At 46.5% G+C, this 25229-nt stretch overlaps 1 long non-coding RNA gene across 1 annotated transcript in view; it reads right to left on the bottom strand.

Moving 5' to 3' along the window:
• Positions 1-16478, bottom strand: part of LOC143933887 (uncharacterized) — a 35636-nt gene extending 19158 nt beyond the window's left edge. Inside the window, exons 1-2 of the long non-coding RNA XR_013263157.1 lie at positions 16363-16478; positions 7206-7272 (exon numbers count right to left, since the gene is read on the bottom strand). This is a non-coding gene — a long non-coding RNA (uncharacterized LOC143933887). The remainder of the gene's footprint in view (positions 1-7205; positions 7273-16362) is intronic.
• Positions 16479-25229: the final 8751 nt, after the last annotated feature.

Below are 25229 nucleotides of genomic sequence, written 5' to 3'. Positions count from 1 at the left end.
AGTTTAAGGTGCATGCTCCAGGAGAATGCCCAGTGTTTTGTAGGCTCTGATGATACTTAGCTAGAGGAAGGCAGTAGTGTGAGCGCAGAGAAAGGGGATGCTCAAGAAGGACAGCAATCTGGCAGTCATGTTCCACAAGTTGCAGCATATTGCCAGGTTTGCTCCAGTGATGAAGAGGGAGGGGATGATGAGGTTCCACATGGGTGCCTGTTAGGAGAGAGGAGGAGTAGGAGGCACATCTCCAATGAGGCAAGATGCCCTCCGGGGGCCAGCTTAGGGGCAGCACACTGACTGAATCATACCGCAGAGCTCCACCTGTGCAGGCCGCTGCCTCTGCGCGTTATTGTAAAAGTTCTTTGGTGTGGGCCTTTTTTGAGACGAGTGCATCAGATTTCACTGCTGCTATTTGCAGCATATGTCTGAAGCGTATCTCGCGTGGCCAAAACATCAGCCGCTTGGGCACCACATGCTTGACCAGACATATGTTGATCTGCCATGCAGCTTGTTGGCAAGCATACCTCAAAGAACAAAGCGGACCTCTCCTTGCTCCTCATCATCTGGGCTCTCCAACCCCACTAGGCCTTCAGTCCTCTCTGAAACCTGCACTGAGAGGAATGAAAGTGTAGAATTAGGTGTGTCACAGCCAAGTGCTTGCTGGCACTCTGCTAGCAGTACACCCACGTCCGATTGTAGCAGGCAAATTTCCCTGCCCCAGCTGCTGGACCATAGAAAGAAGTTCACTCCCAGCCATCCAAAAGCCCAGCAGTGGAATGCTAGCTTGGATAAATTGCTAGCACTTCAACTGCTGCCTTTTCAGTTGGTAGACTCGGCCCTCTTCCGTGAGTTTGTGCAGTGTGCGGTTCCTCAGTGGCAGGTCCCCAAACACCACTTTTTCTCACGGAAGGCGATTCCGGCTCTCTACCGGCATGTGGAAGGCAATGCCCTTGCCTCGCTGGACAGGGCGTTCAGCGGTAAGGTGCATATTACTGCTGACTCATGGTCCAGCAGGCATGGACAGGGACATTACCTGTCTTTCACGGCCCATTGGGCCACTCTTCTGGCAGCTGGGAAGGATGCAGGACAAGGTACAGTAGTGTTGGAGGTTGTTCCACCACCATGCCTTCAAAATGCTACTACTGGTTGTGACACACCTCTCTCCTCCACCCCCTCCTCTTCTTCTTCCTCCATGGCCTCTTCCAGTGCTCTGTCCTTGGAACCAGCGTTGCTCTGTAGGCATTCAAGGGGCTATGCAAGTACGCAGGCAAAACAATGCCATGCTGTGCTTGCGCTGGTTTGTTTGGGGGACAGGAGCCACACTGGGGCAGATATTTTGTCAGCTCTGCAGGGGCAGGCCGAGAGGTGGTTGACACCATGCCAGCGTAAGCCAGGAATGGTGGTTTGCGACAATGGCATCAACCTCCTATCTGCCCTCTGACAGGGACAACTGACACATGTGCCCTGCGTGGCTCACGTCCTTAACCTGGTGATGCAGTGGTTCTTGGGCAGGTACCCGGGCTTACAGGATGTCCTGAAGCAGGCCAGGAAAGTCTGTGTGCATTTCCGGCCAATCATTTAATGCCAGTGCTCGGCTGGCTGAGCTCCAAAAGGAGTTGAACCTGCCCAAGAACCGCCTTATATGTGACATGCCCACCAGGTGGAACTCAACTTTGGCCATGCTGCAGTGGTTGCACATGCAGCAGAGGGCCATCAATGAGTACCTGTGCGACTACGGCACCAGGACAGGGTCAGGGGAGCTTGGTTTTTTCTCACCATGCCAGTGGGGCATGATCAGGGGTGCATGCATTGTCCTGTCACCATTTGAGGAGGCCACAAGGATGGTGAGCAGTGACAGTGCATGCATCAGTGACACTGTACCTCTTGTCCACCTGTTGGAGTATACGCTGCGTTGAATAATGGACAGGGCACTTGAGGCAGAACAGAGGCAGGAAGAGGAGGACTTCCTTGCCTCTCAAGGCCCCCTTTATTCAGACAGTGTTCCTGCTGTCCCACTCATCACACAGGAAGAGGACGAGGAAGAGGAGGAGGAGGATGATTGTGTCAGCATGGAGGTGGAGCCTGGCACTCAGCATCAGCAGTCTTGTAGGGATGATTTACAGTCCCAAGAAACCCGCGGACTTCAAATATAGAAAGCATATTATAGTGCACTGACTGCATGCAGTGCTGCTGACAGAATCTGCAGCTGTCGTTAGGGAGGGACAGTTTGGTGTTTGGAGCAGGGACAGTCTGCAATGCACTAGCTACTAGCTAGCTACTATTAGGTCCACAAAGGTCCTTTTAAGGACTGGTATAGGTGTACAGTATATAGGGTTGGAATACACGTATAATATACTTTCTTTCAAATATAGAAAGCATATTATAGTGCACTGCATGCAGTACTGCTGACCGATTCTACAGCTGTCGTTTCTCAGTGTAGGGAGGGACAGTTTGGTGTTTGAAGCAGGGACAGTCTGCAATTCACTAGCTAGCTACTATTAGGTCCACAAAGGTCATTTTAAGGACTGGTATAGGTGTACTATTTGGTGTGCAGTATATAGGGGTGTAATACCCATATAAAATACTTTCAAATATAGAAAGCATAGTATAATGCATTTCCACTGTGTAGTATTGTGACTGCTGAGCGGTTCTGCAGCGATACTACAAAGAGTGACAAACTCAATTAGTTTTGTTTTGCATTGATACATGTCCCCTGGGGCAGGACCCAGGTCCCCAAACACTTTTTATGACAATAACTTGCATATAAGCCTTTAAAATTTGATTTCTCCCATAGACTTTTACAGGGTGTTCCACGGCTTTTCAAATTTGCAGTGAACACCACAAACTGTTCGCTGTTCGGCGAACAGGCAGTCTTCAAGTCGAACATGAGTTCGACTCAAACTCGAAGCTCATCCCTACTCCCGAGCAGCAGATCAGGATCCAGGGGGGAGGGGAGAGGAGGTTGTCGTCTTACCTCCCCAACAGTCAGCCAGGTTGGGGAAAACTGTTTTCCCTCCCCAACAGTTAGCCTGAATGTATGTGAGCACTTAAGCGCTAACAGGGCAGAACACTACTGGCCTCTGCACACAACAATCCACTCCGCAGGAGCTCCAGGGAGAGAATGCAATGAGCACCTCACAACAGAAGCTTGAGCTGGTGTTGGTAGATGGGACTGTGGTCTCCACTAACAGAAACCCAGCAAAAGTGCGGAATTCCAGGGAGCCAGGGCAGTTGGCCTCCCTCCCCAGCGACAAGCTGATGTAGTGAAGCTCCTACACCCAGCTGAACCACTGGCAACAGGACAGAGCACCGCTGGCCTCTGCCCTCCACTAACAAAAGATGGATTTTCTATGTAAGTGGAATGGACTACAGTCTCCACTTGTATACCCCAGGGATGGTGGGCAGTCAGCCCATATCCCCAATAGCATGATGGAGTGAGCCCAGCCACCATGTCTTCTCTCCAGCCATTAAGAATGTGGCTTGGATTATTAAAAATGGAACAGAAATATTTATCCACAATATTTCCCAGGAAATAAACAAAGACTATTACTGGTTAATTTTAATTGAAAGAGCTGGTTACCTTGGCCTCTGGAGCCGGACAGTCTGCTACCTCTTGGAGCTACTACTATTGTGTAAAGGTGTCCTGTGTTTATAGTTATGATAATGTGTGTTGTGTCTTCTGAGCTAAAAGATGGCAAGTCTGACCTGAAAGGACAGGCCTCTGAGTCACCTAGGCTGGTTAAATGATTACTTAATTAGCTCATGTTATAAATATGTTTCTGGTTACAGTTGTATTGTTAGGATAATATGATCAGGAGGTGGGAATGTTCTTCTCCAATGTATAAAAGCCCGTATTTCTTGTCCAATAAGGGATTCCATGTTGCAGTTTTGTAACTTAGCTAGTCTCACCTGGTTCTTACAATATATGGGTTGTAATATATATTATCTGAAGGTCCAGGCTAGAGAAAGCAGTGTAATTACGGAAGCACTCAAGTGGAATGCGTCAGGGATCCATCACAGTTGCCATTCTGCTTCTGTACTGAATGATTGTCAGGTGCCAGTGGACAATGAGTCTGCATTACCTGCAGATCACCTCCTGCTGTATATAATCACAGCAGGAGCGGGCCATGGTCAGCGTGCATGAGCGCCCCCTACTTCAATGTTTTGGATCACGTACTAGGTACTCTGGCCCAGTGGATGTGGGGGTATGTGGGCGGGGGGCTTATCCGAATCTGGAAGCCTCCTTTAATAATAAGGGAGTGCCCAGATCCCAGCCCCCCATGTGAATTATTATGGGGTACATAGTATCCCTAACATCCACCAAAAAAAAAAAAAACTGTGAGTGTAAACAGTGAGAAAAAACACACTGTTTTTTCCTTTAAAAAAAAAGTCCCTTGATGTACATTCATCATCAATCACACTGTCCAGTGAAGTCCATGTCAAGCATGATGACCAATGTATGCTCATACCATGGTTTCAGAGGTGTAGTGACCCCAAGATATTTTTATGGGGAAAAAAAGCTTTAAAGCTAAAAAATACAGACACTTAGATGGATAAATAGACACAGAGGCACATTTAACCACTTTGCGCCCGTGCTATAGCCGAAAGACGCTTACAGCGCGGACGCTACCTGCCGGGAGGGCGTCCCTGGACGTCCTCCTGTTTACTTCCGCAATGCTCGCTTCTGGGAGCATGCATCGGGGAAGTTCTGTGTTGGCCATGTCCCTTGGACACAGCCAATCACAGATCGCTGTAAATGGCCAGCGGCCGTTTACAGCGCTATCGGTGTGTCCAATGAGAGATAATCTCATATGTAAACATATGAGATCATCTCTCAGCGCCGCTCTCCCTCCTCACACAGAGACAGTGTGTGAGGAGGGAGAGATGAACGGCCGCAGCGGCCTTAAGTTCCAAAAAAAAAACGTAAAATAAACTGCCATCTGTCCCCGCTGCCATCTGCCCCCGCTGTCACCAGTTAGTGCCATCTGTCCCCAGCATCACCTGTTGTCAGTGCCATCTGTCCCCAGTGCCACCTGTCAGTGCCATCTGTCCCCAGTGCCACCTGTCAGTGCCATCTGTCCCCAGTGCCACCTGTCAGTGCCATCTGTCCCCAGTGCCATTTGTCCCCAGTGCCATCTGTCCCCAGTGCCATGCATAAGTGCCACATCATGCCATGTGTCATCAGTGCCACAGTGCCATGTGTCATCAGTGCCATATCAGTGTCAGTGCCACATATTAGTGGCATCTGTCATCAGTGCCACCTATCAGTGGCATCTGTCACCGGTGCCACCTGTCAGTGTTATGTGCCATCTTTCATAAGTGTCACGTGTCATCAGTGCCACATATTAGGGCCATGTGTCATCAGTGCCACATATTAGGGCCATGTGTCATCAGTGCCACGTATTAGGGCCATCTGTCATCAGTGTCACGTGTCATCAGTGCCCCATATTAGTGGCATCTGTCATCAGTGCCACATCAGTGTCATGTATCACCAGTGCCACGTATCAGTGCCAACTGTCATCAGTGCCACGTGTCATTGTCTTGGTGCTCCAGGGCCTTCAAAAGTGTAATAGGTAGTTAACAAATTAGATGTGTAATTTATGCTTCTAGAAAATGTGATGGTGCTCCCTGCATGTTGGGCCTCTCTAAGTGGCTAGGCTGTGGAAAAGTCCCACATATGTGGTATCGTAATACTCAGGAGGAGTAGCAGAACTTATTTTGGGGTGTCATTTGTGGTATAGAGAAAACAATGACAATTTTGTGGAAATAATAAAAAAAAAAAATCTTCATTTTGCAAAGAATTGTGGGGAAAAATGACAACACCAGCCTCCACTGCATGGTATCTTTCTGCCTGCAAATAGTTATTTCTGTACTGACGCACCTCTTCAGTTCAAAAAGGCAGTCTCTGTAATGTATGACATGGCAGCATCTACTCACAGGGCATGTGTCACATAATTCAAGGAAGTAAACATGTGGGGATCTTCACAAAATTGCAGACTTTAAGATTGTTTAGAGTAATAGGAGTAGGCTAGAAATAGTAGAAATACAGTGTTGAAATTAATATATTATTTTACATTTTAACCACAGATATACTTTACGAAACCGTGACAACTGTGCATATAGAGACACACAGCACAGTTTGGTCTTTAACCGCTTCCCGACTGCCTCACACCAATATACATTGGCAGAAGGGCACGTACAGGCAGAATCACGTACCTGTACGTTGCCCTTTAAGAGGCGGCGGGGGTGCTCGCGCACCCGCTGGAAGCTCCATGAGTCCAGTTGCGGGTCCTGTGGACTCGATCACCGCGGGAATACCCGCGATCACCTCAGGGAGAGGAAGAATGGGGAGATGCTATAGTAAACAAGTATCTCCCTGTTCTGCCTAGCAACAGGTGACACTGATGTCTGCTCCCTGTGATTGGAGCAGAGATCAGTGATGTGCACAACACAGCCATGCCCCCCACAGTTAGCAACACGCCCCTAGGACACACTTAACCCCTACACTGCCACCTCCTGGTTACCCCCTTCACTGCCAGTGCCATTTACACAGGAATCCGTGCATTTGTATAGCACTGATTGCCGTATAAATGACAATGGTCCCGAAAATGTGTCAAACATGTCTGATGTGTCCGCCATAATGTTGTATTCACGATAAAAATCGCTGATCATCGCCATTTAAAAAAAAATAATAATAAAAATGCCATAAAACTATCTCCTATTTTGTAAACGCTATAACTTTTGCGCAAACCAATCAATAATCGCTTATTGCGATTTTTTTACCAAAAATATGTAGAAGAATACGTATCGGCCTAAACTGAGGAAAAAAAAAATTTTTTTTATATATTTTTGGAGGGTATTTATTATAGCAAAAAGTAAAAAATAATGCGTTTTTTTCAAAATTGTCACTCTTTTTTTGTTTATAGCGCAAACAATAAAAAACGCAGGGGTGATCAAATACCAGCAAAATAAAGCTCTATTTGTGGAAAGTTGGGGGCAAATTCTTTCGGGGCTGAAGTGGTTCATTTATGTGAAAGTTCATTTAGCAAAACTTCTTATCCACACATTACTATGCCTGGGTGTCTTCTTTAATACGCTTAAGAAGACTTTCTGAGAAAAGATTCTCTTGTGTAATGATTTCATATAACAGAAAGATTAAAATATTTGTTAAAAAAAAATATACAAAGAATATATTTTGGAGATAACTGTACCTGCAAACTGGAGGAAAGAGCTTTAGGAGCCCTGCTTCAATTCAACAGCTTCCCACCTCGATCATGGCTAGAACAGAAAATAATAATAATTGAGAAACGAAACTGTCTACTATTTTTCTTAGTTAAAAGCATTTCCTGGAAAAGGACAAGGGTGTGTTATGTAACTATTTTGCAAAGTGCAATGATTGTAATATCAGGCACACAGAGAAATAATGAAGTCTGGAGATTCCTATACTTGCAACATTTGAACACCAGAGTATAACTGTTTTACTCTAGGGCTCCATGCGCACTGGGCTTAAAAAAGTCAGTTCCCTTGGCAGAAAAAAAAAATGGGGAATTTTTTGTACATAGTGTAGGTGAGTTTAGGAGTGTTTTGTGTTTTTTCTGCCAGAAAGCTCCAATCATAAACACAAACCAGAAGGGTTTTTTCCTGCCTCTAAACATTGAGCTTAAACACTTGCCCTCCGGAACTTTTACCCCACTTCATGACCAGGCCATTTTTCACGATACGGCACTGCGTTAACTTTGCCTTTAACTGACAATTGCGCGGTTGTGCGCAATACCCAACGCTGTACCCAAATAAAATGTATGCCCTTTTTTTCCCCACAAATAGAGCTTTCTTTTGGTGGTATTTAATCACCTCTGCTGTTTTTATTTTGTGTGCTTTAAACAAAAAAAGACAGACAATTGTGGAAAAAAAAAGCAATATTTTTTACTTTCACATAAAACACATCCAATGAAAAAAAAAATGTAAAAAAAAATCGAATTTCTTCATCAAATCAGGCCAAAATGTATTCTGCTACATAGTTTTGGTAAAAAAAAAAATCCAGTATATTGATTGGTTTGCGCAAAAGTTATAGCGTCTACAAACTATGGGATCTTTTTATTTATTTATTTTTCTGCTAGTAATGGTGGCAATCATCGACTTATAGTGGAACTATTATATCGCAGCCCACAGTAGGACACTGACTGATAATTTTGGGGGGCCGGTGATACTAATACAGTGATCAGTGCTAAAGAATATGCATTGTCACTGTACTAATGACAGGGAAAGGGGTTAACATCAGGGGTGATAAAAGGGTTAACTGTGTGCCTAGCCTGCATTTCTATGAGAGGTGTTTTCATTAGGGCAGGCATGTCCAAAGTCCGGCCCGCGGGCCAATCGCGGCCCGCGGTCTGGTTTTGAACGGCCCGCCTGGTTGTTTAAACACATATATCTTTTGTGGCCCCCGGCGATCTCCCAGCGCCGGGGCCACAAAAGATATATAGTCCGGCTGCCTCGGAGGGAGGAGGCGGGACGAGTGCTGTGCACACAGGAGGAGAATTTCCTGTTTACACGGCAGCTGTAATAGGAAGTCCCGTCTCTGCCATTGGATGACTGTGCTGTCCATGAAAGGAGGCGGGACTTTCTCTTAAAGAGGCCGTTGTGTAAACAGGAGATTCTCCTGTAAGAGGTCTTTGGCGCTCGTCCTGCCCTCCATGGCTGCACTGATGGTAATGGTAGCTGCATTCCTGGCAATGGTGAGTGAATTCCTAGCAATAGTGGCTGCATTCCTGGCAATGGTGGGTGAAATTCCTGGAAATGGTGGGTGAAATTCCTGGCAATGGTGGCAGCATTCCCGGCAATGGTGGCAGCATTCCCGGCAATGGTGAGTGAATTTCTGGCATTGGTGGGTGCATTCCTGGCAATGGTGGGTGCATTCCTGGCAATGGTGCCTGCATTCCTGGCAATGGTGGCTGCATTCCCAGCAATGGCGGGTGAATCCCTGGCAATGGTGGCTGCATTCCCGGCAATGGTGGGTGAAATACCTGGCAATGGTGGCTGCATTCCTGGCAATGGTGGCTGCATTCCTGGCAATGGTGGCAGCATTCCCGGCAATGGTGGCTGCATTCCCGGCAATGGTGGCATTCCTGGCAATGGTGGGTGAAATTCCTGGCAATGGTGGGTGCATTCCTGGCAATGGTGGCAGCATTCCCGGCAATGGTGGCTGCATTCCTGGCAATGGTGGCTGCATTCCTGGCAATGGTGGCAGCATTCCCGGCAATGGTGAGTGCATTCCTGGCAATGGTGGCTGCATTCCCGGCAATGGTGAGTGCATTCCTGGCAATGGTGGCTGCATTCCCGGCAATGGTGAGTGAATTCCTGGCAATGGCGGGTGAATCCCTGGCAATGGTGGCTGCATTCCCGGCAATGGTGGCTGCATTCCTGGCAATGGTGGCTGCATTCCCGGCAATGGTGGCTGCATTCCCGGCAATGGTGGCTGCATTCCCGGCAATGGTGGCTGCATTCCCGGCAATGGTGAGTGAATTCCCTGGCAATGGTGGTTGCATTCCCGGCAATGGTGGTTGCATTCCCGGCAATGGTGGCTGCATTCCCGGCAATGGTGGCTGCATTCCCGGCAATGGTGAGTGAATTCCCTGGCAATGGTGGGTGAATTCCCTGGCAATGGTGGGTGAATTCCCTGGCAATAGTGGGTGCATCCCTGGCAATGGTGGGCGCTGCATTCCTAGCAATGGTGAGTGAATTCCTAGCAATGGTGGCTGCATTCCTGGCAATGGTGGGTGAAATTCCTGGCAATGGTGGGTGATATTCCTGGCAATGGTGGCTGCATTCCTGGCAATGGTGGCTGCATTCCCGGCAATGGTGGCTGCATTCCCGGCAATGGTGGCAGCATTCCCGGCAATGGTGAGTGAATTCCTGGCATTGGCGGGTGAATCCCTGGCAATGGTGGGTGAATCCCTGGCAATGGTGGGTGAAATTCCTGGCAATGGTGGGTGAAATTCCTGGCAATGGTGGGTGAAATTCCTGGCAATGGTGGCTGCATGCCCGGCAATGGTGAGTGAATCCCTGGTAATGGTGGCTGCATTCCCGGCAATGGTGAGTGAATTCTCGGCAATGGTGGGTGAATTCCCGGCAATGGTGGGTGAATTCCCTGGCAATGGTGGGTGAATTCCCTGGCAATGGTGGGTGAATTCCCTGGCAATGGTGGGTGCATCCCTGGCAATGGTGGGCGCTGCATTCCTAGCAATGGTGAGCGCTGCATTCCTAGCAATGGTGAGCGCTGCATTCCTAGCAATTGTGGGTCTGCAGATAGACACTGACCCTTGTTTTGCTTCACAGTTCTTTATTTAAAATGTTAAGTTTTTTTTTCCTGAAGCTTCCCTCTTAAAGTGAAGGTGCGTGTTATACGTCAATAAATATGGTGTATCCAAATAATACACTTGAGTTCATCTATTCACCACACACAGCCACAAAGGCAAGAGAATTCTTGTTGGGCCGTGTATTAGTGCTCGGATGGACACGCTTAGACCGAATTTTAATGGTTCAAAGAATGTCAGGCAAAATGGTCGGCCCTCGCGCATGTTCAGTTCATCAAATCTGGCCCTCTTTGAAAAAAGTTTGGACATCCCTGCATTAGGGAGAGACATGGATCCTTGTCCCTGGTTTGTGGAACAAGGATCCATGCCTTCCCTACAGACAGAACAGTGATCTGCCTTGTTTACAGTGTTCTCCCTTAGTACTGAAGGTACCCGCCGATCAGCTCCCACTGTGTATAATCACAGTGGGAGCGGGCCACCGGTGGAGCGCATGTGCTGCCCAGACTCAGAAGTGCAAAATCACATACTAGGTACATGATCCGTGCAGCAGTGCCACTTTGGTGCCTTACATGTAAGTTATAGGGTCGGCAAGTGGTTAAAATATGCCTCTAATTGTCCTATGGACACATAGGATAACATTGAGCTGCTTCTACAGGCAAAACACGATACAAATAATCAAAATAGGGTACCTAAAACAAGATTACTGCCTATTATTACTGTACATGGTGCTTCCTGGAGTTCTTATCACACATATTAAAAATCACATCAACTTTTAAAACACAACAGCATGCTAAATATTTCCATAGATAGCTAGCAAATGATTGACAGTGGAGCTGCATTAGTGTGTGAACGTTAGTACACACATAGCTCCCAACTGTCCCTGATTTCGAGGGACTGTCCCTGATTTGGAACAATGTCCCTCTGTCCCTCATTTGTCCCTCATTTTGGTGTGATCTTTATAGCTGTATATAAAATGCACTTTTCTATCTATTAACCACCTCAATACAGTGCAGTTACACCCCCTTCCTGACCAGACCAATTTTCAGCGCTCTCACAGTTTGAATGACAATTACTCAGTCATGCAACACTGTACCCATATGAAACTTGCGTCCTTTTTTGCACACAAATAGAGCTTTCTTTTAGTGGTATTTAATCACTAGTGAGTTTTTTATTTTTTGTGCTATAAATAAAATAAAACGTAAATTTTGTGAAAAAAATGCCTTTTTCTTTGTTTCTGTCATAAATTTTTGCTAATTAGTAATTTTTCTTCATATATTTTGGCCAGAATTTATACTGCTACATATCTTTGGTAAAAATAACCCACATTAGTGTATATTATTTGGTCTTTGTGAAAGTTATAAAGTCTACAAACTATGGTGCCAATCGCTGAAAATTGATCACATCTGATCAGGCCTTCAGTACATCAGGTGTATCTCATTTCTTGAGACACTAACAAGTCAGGAAAGTACAAATACCCCCCAAATTACCCCTTTTTACAAAGTAGACATTCCAAGGTATTAAGTAAGTAGCATGGTGAGTTTATTTAAGTTGTCATTTTTTCCCACAATTCTTTGCAAAATGAAGATTTTTTTTATTATTATATTTTTTTACAAAATTACACCCCAAAATACATTCTGCTACTCTTCTCGAGTACGGCAATACCACATGTGTGAGACTTTTACACAGCCTGGCTACATACAGAGCACCAACATTGAAGTAGTACCTTCAGACATTTTACGAGCAAAAATGACGCATCTCATTTCTCAACTACCTATTACACTTTTGAAGGCCCTGGAGTACCAGGACAATGGAATTTCCCATAAAATGACCCCATTTTGGAAAGCAAACACCTTAACGTATAATCTGTGAGGCATAATGAGTCTTTTGAACGGTTAATTTTTTCCAGAAGTTTTTGGAATATGTGGAAAAAAATTAAAACACTTTTTTTTTACACAAAATTGTAAATTTTTAAGATATTTTTAACACATAGCATGTATATAGCAAAAATTACAACCCAAAACACATTCTGCTACTCCTCCCGAGTATGGCAATACCACATGTGTAGGACTTTTACACAGCCTGGCCACATAGAGAGGCCGAACATTGAAGTAGTACATTCAGGCATTCTAGGAGCAAAAATGACACATCTCATTTCATTCCTACCTATCACACTTTTGAAGGTCCTGGACCACCAGGACAGTGAAATTACCCACAAAATGACCCCATTTTGGAAAGCAAACACCGCAACGTATATTCTATGAGACATGGGCTGCAAATAGGTACTCGGGTACTCTGATGGGCTGGTGACAGGTACTCGGGTACTCTGATGGCCTGGTGACAGGTACTTGGGTACTTTGATGGCCTGGTGACAGGTACTCGGGTACTGAGATGAACTGTGACAGGTACTCGGGTACTGAGATGAACTGTGACAGGTACTCAGATGAACTCTGACAGATACTCAGGTGGACTGGGACAGGTACTCAAGTGGACTGGGACAGGTACTCAGGTGAACTGTGACAGGTACTCGGGTACTCAAATGGACTGGGACAGGTACTCGGATGGACTGGGACAGGTACTCGGGTACTCAGATGGACTGGGACAGGTACTCGGGTACTCAGATGGACTGGGACAGGTACTCTGATGGGCTGTGACAGGTACCCAGGTACTCAGATGAACCGTGACAGGTACTCGGGTACTTTGATGGGCTGTGACAGCTACTAGGGTACTCGGATGAACTGTGACACCAGGACAGTGAAATTACCCACAAAATGACCCCATTTTGGAAAGCAAACACCCCAACGTATATTCTATGAGACATGGGCTGCAAATAGGTACTTGGGTACTCTAATGGGCTGGTGACAGGTACTCGGGTACTCTGATGGCCTGGTGACAGGTAATCTGATGGCCTGGTGACAGGTACTCGGGTACTGAGATGAACTGTGACAGGTACTCAGGTACTCAGATGAACTCCGACAGGTACTCAGATGAACTCTGATAGGTGCTCAGGTGGACTGGGACAGGTACTCAGGTGGACTGGGAGAGGTACTCAGGTACTCAGGTGAACTGTGACAGGTACTCGGGTACTCAGATGGCCTGGGACAGGTACTCGGGTACTCGGATGGACTGGGACAGGTACTCTGATGGGCTGTGACAGGTACCCGGGTACTCGGATGAACCGTGACAGGTACTCGGGTACTCAGATGGACTGGGACAGGTACTCGGGTACTCAGATGGACTGGGACAGGTACTCGGGTACTCAGATGGACTGGGACAGGTACTCAGGTACTCAGATGGACTGGGACAGGTACTCGGGTACTCAGATGGACTGGGACAGGTACTCTGATGGGCTGTGACAGGTACCTGGGTACTCGGATGAACCGTGACAGGTACTCGGGGACTTTGATGGGCTGTGACAGGTACTAGGGTACTCGGATGAACTGTGACAGGTACTCGGGTACTTTGATGGGCTGTGACAGGTACTCGGGTACTTTGATGGGCTGTGACAGGTACCCTGGTACTCGGATGAACTGTGACCGGTACTCGGGTACTTTGATGGGCTGTGACAGCTACTAGGGTACTCGGATGAACCGTGACAGGTACTCGGGTACTCTGATGGACTGTGACAGGTACTCTGATGGGCCGTGACAGGTACTCGGGTACTCTGATGGGCTGTGACAGGTACTCAGTACTCTTATGGGCCATGACAGGTACTCGGGTACTCTGATGGGCCGTGACAGGTACTCGGGTACTCTGATGGGCCGTGACAGGTACTCGGGTACTCTGATGTGCCGTGACAGGTACTCGGGTACTCTGATGGGCTGGGACAGGTACTCAAATACTCTGATGGACTGTGACAGGTACTCTGATGGACTGTGATTGACAGGTACTATGAGGGGTGGTGACAATCAGTGTGATTGGTGTACACTAGGTGGTAACGAGATGTTACCGCAATCTCCTCCTCACACACGATTGGTGTGTGAGGAGAAGAACAACGCGGTAACATCTCTTTACCGCGGTTTGTTTACATTTTAGTGATCGGCTGTGAAAGGATCACAGCCGATCACGTGGGTAAACAGCCGGCCAATGGCTGTTTACCAGCGTCGGTGACGAGCAGTGTTCCCGGGGAACACGCCGCCACCGACGTGCACGCGCAGTGCACTCACGATCGCGCGCATGCGCCGTGCACAGTCGGGGTGTGACCATCTGTGATCGGCCGTGACTTCATCACGGCCGATCACGTGGTAAACAGCCATAACCAATGGCTGTTCACCCCCTTCGGTGGTGAGTCTCTGTGACACGCCGCCACCGAAGAAACAGGGATGCGTACGCATGATTACGCGCATTCCCTGTTTAAACGGGAGGCCATCATATGACGGCCTCCCGCCACAATAGGTGCGCCGCCTGCCCGTCATTTGGTTGCCTGCGGTCAGCAACCAGTTAAAGTGTTTCCCAGCGCTAAACCTTCCATCTGATTTCTAAATTGCTGAATTAGTAAATTCCAAAAGCCAATATAAAGGAATAGTAGTGGTAAAAAAAGCACTCGTGGGTTTAACCAATCTTGTTTTTTTGTACAATTCTCCTTTAAGGGGGTGTGGCAAGGTGTGTGTGCATACTTTTGCTGATAGGTGTCCCTTATTCCCATCTCAAAAAGTTGGGAGGTAGGGCACAAATAGGGGGTTATTTACTAAATCCACTTTGCACTGCAAGTGCACTTGGAAGTAAAGTCGCTGTAGATCTGAGGGGGACATACAAGGAAAATAAAAAACAGCATTTTAGTTTGCACATGATTGGATGATAAAATCAGCAGAGCTTCCTCTCATTTCAGATCTACCCGTTAGATTTAAAGCGACTTCACTTCCAAGTGCACTTTCAGTGCAAAGTGGATTTGCCTTTCGTAAATAACCCCCATAGTGCAATACCCTCCAGCAAATGGTTCCCTGAATCTTTCTTTAATTATTGGAGTTTTAGTCTCCCTTAATGTTAGAAGTGTGCACTTGATGCAGGTTTATTTCCATATTGTATGCACATTTTAAAATACTAATAGCTCTTAGAACCAAAAACCATAGAAAAAATTAAGTATTTTTTTAGGCAACCCACAGCTTAGCTGGGGTATGGCTTTGGAGCACACATTCTATAGCAAACCAACCTTGTTAATAAATTTGAATAAATTTGCCTGGATATATACATCTGCGCATATGGAGGATTAAGAATACATTCCATGAGCATAGGATTTTCTTGTTTGTTCTGCATCAATGTATGATCAGCCTCAATTTGTATATGTCCACTCTCATGCATTTTTTATTTTGTCACTATGGGGATCATATTTTGCTGCATGAGGGACCTTTCTTTAAATTGTCTTTCACCTTCCCCATGGTTAGAATTTATTTACATAGTGTAACCCTTCATTTTTTTCTATCTTCTGTTTGCTGCTTGAATTTACAGACCTCGGATACAGCACCTCCAAGCAGATTGAGGGAAGTTCATCCAGGTTTCCCCTCAGCTATTTCATATGAGACATCAGAGCCAAGCAACAGCCTAGGATTTTTCTTGACTGCATTCACATAGCAGCACTGATCTGAGGTCCCCAGGAGAGGCCCAGTGGTGTCAAGAACTGTCAGAACAGTGGAGTTAGTCACGATATACCCGTTGCCTACCTGCAAGCAACAGGTCAATTGCAAAAACCAGATTGCCAACCCCACCCTAAATCCTAAAATGGCCTTGGGACATTGGGTAAGCAACAAGAAAAATAAAATTAAAAAATGTACTAATACTATAAGAGGGGCAAGGATGTGGAATTCCCTTCCACGGGCGTGGTCTCAGCGGGGAGCATCGAAAGTTCAAAAAAACTATTAGATAAGCACCTGAACGACCGCAACATACAGGGATATACAATGTAATACTGATAATCACACACATAGGTTGGACTTGATGGACACGTGTCTTTTTTCAACCTCCCCTACTATGTAACTATAAATATTACATGTATTTAGTAAAACAATGCATTGTAATATTATAAATATTATTACTTTATAATTCACAGAATACTCTAGGTACTTACCAGGCTGCTGAAGAATCTGACTTTTCTAAGCTTTCTGATAAGTATCTATTTTATTTTGCCATTTAGCACTGCCCATAATCAGCTGACTTATGAGTCACTGCTCATAAATTCATAAAGTCACCTGGTAAAAATAGCAAACAAAATTGAAAATGAAAGCAAACTGATTCCAAGGGGCTGTAAAAATTTGCTGCAGTTAAAAAAGAAGTAAAGTATTTTTGGTCTGACTTGCTGCATTTTATGCTAGAGGAGACTGTTAGTCTTTTCTGGCACAGATGCCTCTACCTGCTTGCCAGCACTTTTTCTTTCTAAAAGTGTAAATTGAGCTACTGCAGTGTGCAGTCTCTGCATAATTCTGTACCAAGACAAGTAACTCCCATGTGCAAGTACAGGAGAAGTACAGCAGATTTCAGGATCCTGCACAGGCTCCTGTACAGTGTGAATGGACTACAAGTGTGCTAATAAGTACATTAGTAGCCCATTCAAACTACAAGTTGCATAGTCACGCCATTTTTAGAATGTGACAGCTGGGGCAGGGAGAGGATCCCCTGCATGTTGTCACACGGAAAAAGGCAAGGGGATGAGGAGACCATGTACTGAAAAAAGGTGAATAGATAGGTGACCCTATCTATTCCCAAATTTTCAATAAAGGTATACAAACAGTATCTAGGAAAGCACCCTCACCCAGTGGGCTATTATCACCTAGCCTTTATACCAGAAAAATGACTCCTGCTAATTGGATATCTTTTAAGGGCACATTCAGATGTGGTGATCAAGGTTGCTCGTATTGTCCTTTCATCAAAGGTGGTGATATTATCAACTCTACCTCCACAGGCAAACAACAAAAAATATAGTCTTTCATTAACTGTAATACACGTTAGATTGTGTATGTTATTACATGCACAATATGTTCAATTTAATATGTTGGTAGGACAACACGCAGGCTCAAAGACCATCTCTATGATCATCTTCATGTTATAGAGAAAGAACATTCCACTAATGTGGCAAGCCATTGGAATGAATTCCATCATAAAAATACATTCAGTTTAATAAATTAGGGTATTGATAAAATAGTGAGACCTCTTAGGCGGTGACAAATTTGGTATTTTGTGTAAACAAGAAGTCCGATGGATATTTTCTTTAAATACCAGGCATTCTACCGGCCTCAACTTTGAATGGGATGTGTCTCAGTTTTATGAATCGGATTCATCCTTTAGATAATGATATACACAAATTTTCAATAGTCTATTTTTTTGTCTATACTGCATGTCAATGTTTGATTGATATCTTGTAGGAGACCTAATTTATGTCTCGGTGTGGATGCACTCCTTCTATATGCTCTGCTAGCATGACTATATATCCTTTATTATACACATCTGAGTGTTAGGGCAGTTTTTGATATTGATTTGTAAACATCTAGCAAGGAGCCTTGCAACCACACATTTCGGTATAGATGTTGTATATTTTTTTGTTCATTATATATACCGTATATACTCGAGTATAGGCCGACCCGAGTATAAGCCGAGGCCCCTAATTTACCCCAAAAAAACTGGGAAACTTATTGACTCGTGTATAAGCCGAGGGTGAGACATCCCTGTGTCCCGTCCGTCCCTGTGTCCCGTCCGTCCCTGTGTCCTGTCCGTCCCTGTGTCCCGTCCGTCCCTGTGTCCATCCCTGTGTCCCGTCCGTCCCTGTGTCCCGTCCGTCGCTGTGCTGTGCTGTCCGTCCATCCCTGCCTACCTGTGCCAATCTGCAGCCTCTGTGTGCCACGCTCTCCTCCTGGCAGACGGCGGCCATTCCTCTGTTCAAAAGCCGCGCCTCCCTCTCTGTGATAGGCAACTCAATTTCCCAGCAGTCAGTGTTCCGCCTATCACGGACATCCTCTCATCCTCGTCCATAGTATGAGAATGAGCGGATGTCCGTGATAGGCGGAACACTGACTGCTGGGAAATTGAGTGTTCCGCCTATCACAGAGAGGGAGGCGTGGCTTTTGAATAGTAGAATGGCCGCCGTCTGTCTGCTCGACACGCTGATCGGGCAGGCAGACGGCGATGACTCGAGTATAAGCTGAGGGGGGCACTTTCAGCCTCAAAAAAGAGGCTGAAAATCTCGGCTTATACTCGAGTATATACGGTATATATATATATATATATATATATATATATATATATATATATATAGTGATATTTGGGGGTTATTTAGCCTCTGTGTAGAGCACACCAGTGAGCAGAGTCCACACCAGTTATGCCTGCCATTTAAGGACTTGTTGGCCCACTTTTATTAAAAGTAAAAGAAAACAAGTCCCATAACAGGAGGGTTCAGCTTCACACCAGTAACAAACGAATAAACAGAAGAATACCAAGCCACCTGGCTCTTTTCAGCAATACCGCCGTTCAGGCTTACACTTCAGCCCTCTTATCCCTATAACAGAGATGTCGTACAACTACTGTACCTCTTTTTATCTTCTGGGCTGCTCAGCCCACAGCTTTGGGCCCTCTGGCTATACCATGCAGACATGCATGCTTCTCCCTTGCTTGCCTGGACTCCTCGGAGAGTGGAGCCCAGAACCATGGTCTTGGCTCTGTTATAAGCCCAGGACCCACCTGTGCAATCAACCAGCCAGACTTCTGGCTGTTCCCAAAACCCGGTCCCAGGTTTGGAGATTCCGTCCCATCCATAACACTATGGAATCTCCGGGCTCCAGGTCCCCAACTGGATTTTTGAAAACAATGAGGAAACTGAAAAGCCAGTTTCGTCCCAAACAAACAACTCCCCTGGAGCCCCTCAACCTGCCTGGTTGAGAACCCTGCATCCTTCTGCTGGGGGGGGTACCATACTAGCACAATATATATATATATATATATATATATATATATATATACATATACATACATACATGTCCTCTATACTAGGATAATTGATGTGTCAGTACTTACATTTGTGATTTACCACATTTCCATCTTCCATGCCTTTTGTGATGATTCAGGTCCATTACCATCCTTCTTGCAACGTGTGGAGTGAGACTGTGGTTTTGCGCTCCACACTTGGAGCGGTGGAACTGTGGTTTTTCGTTTACATTATCTTTCTGTTTAAAGCTCATATTCGCATTGTTACACTTCTTCTTTTATATATAGCCAGGGTCCCTTTCATTTTTATCTTCACAACACCATATGCTTTCCAATCGACAGTTTTTTAAATTTTTGACTTTTCTTTTATGGTAAGGTCGTATCTCATTTATGTATCTATAAACAACATTGCACTCAGTGTTTCTTTTTGCATTCATGTTTGTGAAGGTACCATTGGAATAATAATAACATTCCAATAGATAATTTTAACTTTAAATACAATTAATTTTTTTTGATCATACATCACGGGACACAGGAGCTTCATTACATGGTGGGTTACATAGGCACCTCTGGTGATTGGACACTGGTTAACCCCCAATTAAGGAGAATTCCTCCCCTATATAACCCCTCCCATATGGGAGTCACCTCAGTTTTTTCGCCAGTGTCTATGGTGGTTGGTCACGTAAAACATGTGCTATGAAGAAAGCTCTGTGCAGGTCCCTGCGGGGGCCTAAGGGCTACAACAAACCGGATCCATATCTCGGGCTGATATTTTTACTCCCAAGATGATATGGTACCCGGGCCTCGTCATCCGAAGAAACAAGGTTTTGCCTGTAAGTCCTCTCCTATTGGAAGACTGGGCTCTAGGAAAATCAGACTTGGTGTACTATTTACATAGTGGCACGAAAGTTTCTGGCAGAGGCTTTTACAAGGTCCAGGTAGGAGGTTCTTCTGAGAAAGAACCCCAAAAAAACCTGAAGGTTGGCAAAACTCTGCCCGCCGTGATGGGTGAAGGCTGGAATCTGTCTTTTTTCAGCAATTCCTGCGGCGAGGACAGTTAAGGGAAGTTAATCCTATATAAATTATATTATGGATTTCTTCATTGAGTAGTAGTATGTCTTACCTGGTTTCCACCACTAGAGGGAGTAAGAGCAGCCTGATGCATACTTACATGCCTTTCAGTACACACGCTCAGTGAAGCCTGGCTCTCCAGATGTCTCACGTCTCCACTGCAATCCCTGCCACAATAAAGGTAATACAGGGTTCCCACGTAGTCTGGGGGTCCCACGCAGCTCCGATGGCGATTCCCTTCCCCCGGATAACAGCGTTCCTCGTGCACGCGCGCCAAGCGCGCTCCCGGGATAATGGAGGAGGGGGGAGTGTGGTTGCGAGCCGTGCACGTCGGTGTGCACAGCACTGTACTGCGCAGGCGCCAGGCGGCAGTTTTAAAAAGCCCAGAGTGTCAGGGGGCTGTAAGTGGAGACACAGGAACTGTGGGCAGTAAGCATCCCAAGGGATTGGATCCAGGCAAACCTTAGACACCTACTCAGCATCAGGTTGTGCAGTTTAAGCATATATATTTATTGTGAGACTTTAAGCACAACAGTGATTGCACTTTGTACTAGTACCTCTGCTTTGTAGCTTAGGACTATGTCTCCTCGTAAGAGGGTCTCAGGGGGAGGTAACAAGGGCACTGGTAAATCACCGCCTAGGTCCAGGGGTTCTAAAAATGCCTGTAAGTTACCATCCCCCCCTGCAAGACTGGAGCCAGCCTCACAGGATGAGTCAGTGCCCCTGTCAGGTTTTGCAGCTTCTCCTAATATTTCAGCCCCGGTATACGTCACTGAGGACTCCCTTAGGGCTACATTGGAGGGTTTTGAAGGGAGAATCATGAATTTTATTTCAGCTTCCCTGAAAGATAGCTGGAAAAGGGGTAGATCCCCTCCCTCTGCTGAGATTCCTCTTTCAGATGACACTTCTGACAATGAGGAGAGATCCCTATCTTGGGACAGGGATCTTGAGCAGTCGGATGGATCAGAGGAAGAGGAGAGAGTCCCCTCCTCCCAGGCGCTCAGAAAACAGGTGCAATATTATACTGAATTGGTGCGTACCACATTCAGAATGCCTGCTGCTGAGGTCGCTACGTCCTCCGTTTTCTCCCTGGAAGTCAGGAAAGTCCCACAGACTGCCTATTCCTTTCCAATTCATCCCTTAATGGATGAATTGTTGTATGAGGATTGGGGACATCCCGATAAACTGTTTGCTCCTCCTAAAAGGTTTTCTATGCTTTATCCTCTGGAGGAAAGTTTCACCAAGAAATGGGGGGGGTCCCATCTGTTGATGCAGCTGTTTCTTGCGTGAATAGAAACCTGACCTGTCCTTTGGATAATGCTCAGGTATTTAAAGATCCAACTGATAAGAAGCTGGAAACATTATTAAAAACCTCCTTTTCCATGACTGGCGCTGTAGTGCAACCTACAGTCGCAGCTGTGGGGTTGTGTCAGTTCCTCAAGGAACAGGTTAAGCAGATGCTTGGCCTCCTTCCCAGTGAGGAAGTGGAGAATTATGCAGAAATACCTCAAATTCTGTGTTTCATGATTGATGCGATTTTGGATTCTGTTTGGAGAAGAATTAGACAAATTCGTCCAAAAAATTTCAGGGGGTAAATCTACTCTCCTGCCAGTCAAAAGGAGCAAACGCCCATCATTTAGGCGTTCCCTCTCTCCCGGAGCATCAAGCTCTAAGCAGTGGCGGCGGCCTTCTCAACCCTCCTCTACAGGAAAGGCTCAAGGTCGGGCCCAGGGGCAGAAGAAATGCTGGAGGCAAAAGCCTGCCAAGCAGAGCCCAAAAACTTCCTTGTGAAGGGACGCCCCACCGCTCGGCCCAGTGGGGGGTAAGGCTCCTGCAGTTTGCGGAAGCCTGGCGGGAAGAGATCCGGGACAAGTGGGTGGTCTCTTCGGTATCTCTGGGCTACAAGCTAGAGTTTCAGGAGATTCCACCTTCTCGCTTTCTAAAGTCAAGGATCCCCAGGGACCCAGTAAAGCAAAGACCGCTATTTCTGGCCTTAGATCACTTACTATCCCAAGGGATGATAGTAGAAGTGGACCCAAAAGAACAGGGTTCGGGGTTTTACTCGAATCTCTTCACCGTTCCAAAGCCAAATGGAAGTGTCAGACCTATCCTGGATCTGAAGGATCTGAACCGGTTTTTACGCATCCGGTCCTTCCGAATGCAGTCAATTCGCACTGTGGTCTCCTCCCTGCAAGGGGGAGAGTTTATGGCATCAATAGATATCAAGGATGCATATCTCCATGTGCCAATTTTTCCCGCACACCAAAAGTATCTAAGGTTTGCGGTAGAGCGGAGCCATTTTCAATTTGTGGCCTTGCTGTTCGGGCTCGCTACGGCCCCTCGAGTCTTCACAAAGACTCTGGACCCTCTCTTGGCAAACCTAAGAGCTCAGGGTATAGACGTCATGGCTTATCTAGACGATTTGCTTCTCATAGAGAAAACAGTAGCGCTCCTGATCCACAGTGTTACCAGAATGCTAGAACACCTGGAACGCCTAGGTTGGATTATAAACCTAGAAAAGTCATCCCTACAGCCTGCTACCAGGTTGGAATACCTGGGTATGGTTATCGACACTGCTCAGGGCAAGGTGTTTCTACCAAGGCCAAAAGCCTTGGCCATTGGGGATCTGGTGCGCCTAATTCTGGGCAGAAGATCTTCCCCCATTCGGTTGTGCATGAGACTGTTAGGGAAGATGGTCGCCTCCTTCAAGGCCGTTCCATTTGCCCAGTTCCACTCAAGGCCTCTGCAAAGATGCATCCTTGCGGCTTGGAACAGGAAGCCCCAGTCCTTGGATCTTCCTATGCGTCTATCCCCAGGGACACGCAAGAGTCTCGTCTGGTGGTTACAAACCGAGAATTTCCTAAAAGGCAAAACTTTTCTTCCTCTTCCATGGAAGATTATTATGACAGATGCCAGCCTGACAGGCTGGGGAGCAGTGTTGGAGGAGACGTGCTCGCAGGGGAAATGGTCTGCGATCGAGAAGCTATTGCCCATAAATGTCTTGGAGATCCAGGCAGTTTATATGGCTCTCATAAACTGGTCTTTCAGACTACGGGGTCTCCCTGTTTGGGTTCAGTCTGACAATGCCACAGCAGTGGCCTATATCAATCACCAGGGCGGTACCAGGAGTCTGGCTGCGCAAAAAGAGGTAAATCGCATACTTGTCTGGGCAGAAAGGCATGTTCCATGCCTTTCTGCAGTCTTCATTCCAGGAGTGGAAAATTGGCAGGCGGATTTTCTGAGCCGCCAACAGTTGTGCCCAGGAGAATGGGCTCTGCACCCCGACGTGTTTTGGAACATATGTCGCAGGTGGGGTACTCCAGACGTAGATCTGTTTGCATCCAGGTTCAACAGAAAACTGGACAAATTCGTGTCAAGGACAAGAGATACACTCGCTCAGGGTCGGATGCTCGGACAGTTTCCTGGGATCAGTACAATTTGATTTATGCCTTCCCCCCGTGCCCGCTTCTGCTGCGGTTCCTGGGAAGAGTCAAGAGGGAGACAAAGTCGGTTCTTTTGGTAGCCCCGGCTTGGCCCAGACGACCGTGGTACGCAGAGATCATGAAGTTGGCAGTAGGCAGGCCTTGGATCCTCCCTCTCTGGCCAGATCTGCTCTCACAGGGTCCAATTTACCATCCTGCTTTACACAGTCTGAATTTGACGGTTTGGCTGCTGAGACCCACATTCTGAGAGACCGTGGGCTTTCAGGGCCAGTCCTTTCTACTCTGGTCAATGCCAGAAAGCCGGGCTCCAGGCTTATTTACTACAAAATCTGGAGGGCATATGTTTCCTGGTGTGAACTCAGGGAATGGCATCCTAGAAAGTATGTCATTAGCAGGATCTTGGCCTTCCTCCAGACAGGCCTAGAAATGAATTTGGCCGTAAGCCGTACGCACTATCAAGGTGCAGATTTTGGCCTTGTCAGTGTTTTTTCAGAAGCCACTTGCATCGCATTCCCTGGTGCGGGCTTTCATCCAGGGGGCTATGCGGATAAGGCCGCCAGCCAAACCTCCGGTATGCCCATGGGATGTGAATTTGGTTCTCTCGGCTTTGCAGGGGCAACCTTTTGAACCTTTGCATCTGGCTTTGTTAGTTCTTTTGACTAAAAAATTGGTTTTCTTGGTAGCCATATCCACGGCTAGGAGAGTCTCAGAACTAGCAGCTCTCTCCAGCAAAGAGCCGTATCTAATTATTCATAATGACCGGGTGGTCATGCATCCCAACAGGTCCTTTCTGCCTAAGGTGGTTTCAGGATTCCATTTGAATCAAGATGTAATCCTACCATCCTTTTTTCCGGACCCACAGGCCGCAGAAGAAGAATCTTTGCACACTCTGGATGTGGTTAGGGCAATCAGTATCTATCTTCAAGCAACTGCTCAGATAAGGAAAACTGATTGCTTATTTATTTTGCCGGAAGGCCCTAGGAAGGGCCAGGCGGCATCAAAATCCACTCTCTCAAGGTGGATTAGACAAATTATTTCTCAGGCCTATAGTGTTAAAGGGAAAATCCCTCCCTTTCAAGTGAAAGTGCACTCTACTAGGGCTGTAAGTGCTTCTTGGGCAGTGCATCACCAGGTCTCCCTGGCTCAGATCTGTAAGGCTGCAACTTGGTCATCAGTCCACACATTCACCAGATCAGGTGGATGTCAGAGGGCAAGAGGATATCGCCTTTGGGGCGCAGTGTGCTGCAGGCTGCAGTTTAGGTCCTCCGGTCCATGGCGGTCTATAATTATGATCTGTGTCTCCCTCCCCTCAATCTGAGCATTGCTTTGGGACATCCCACTATGTAATGAGCTCCTGTGTCCCGTGATGTATGATCAAGAAAATAGGATTTTTATATACGCTTACCTGTAAAATCCTTTTCTTGAGAGTACATCACGGGACACAGGACTCCCGCCCCTCTTGGGTTTTACGTGGTTTCCTATTGCTTTGCTACAAAACTGAGGTGCCTCC

The sequence above is a fragment of the Lithobates pipiens genome, unplaced genomic scaffold, assembly GCF_037356315.1.
Source record: "Lithobates pipiens isolate NorthernLeopardFrog02 unplaced genomic scaffold, aLitPip1_a1.2 Scaffold_27, whole genome shotgun sequence".
Lineage (NCBI taxonomy): Eukaryota > Metazoa > Chordata > Amphibia > Anura > Ranidae > Lithobates > Lithobates pipiens.
This window is presented reverse-complemented; position numbering and strand designations above follow the sequence as displayed.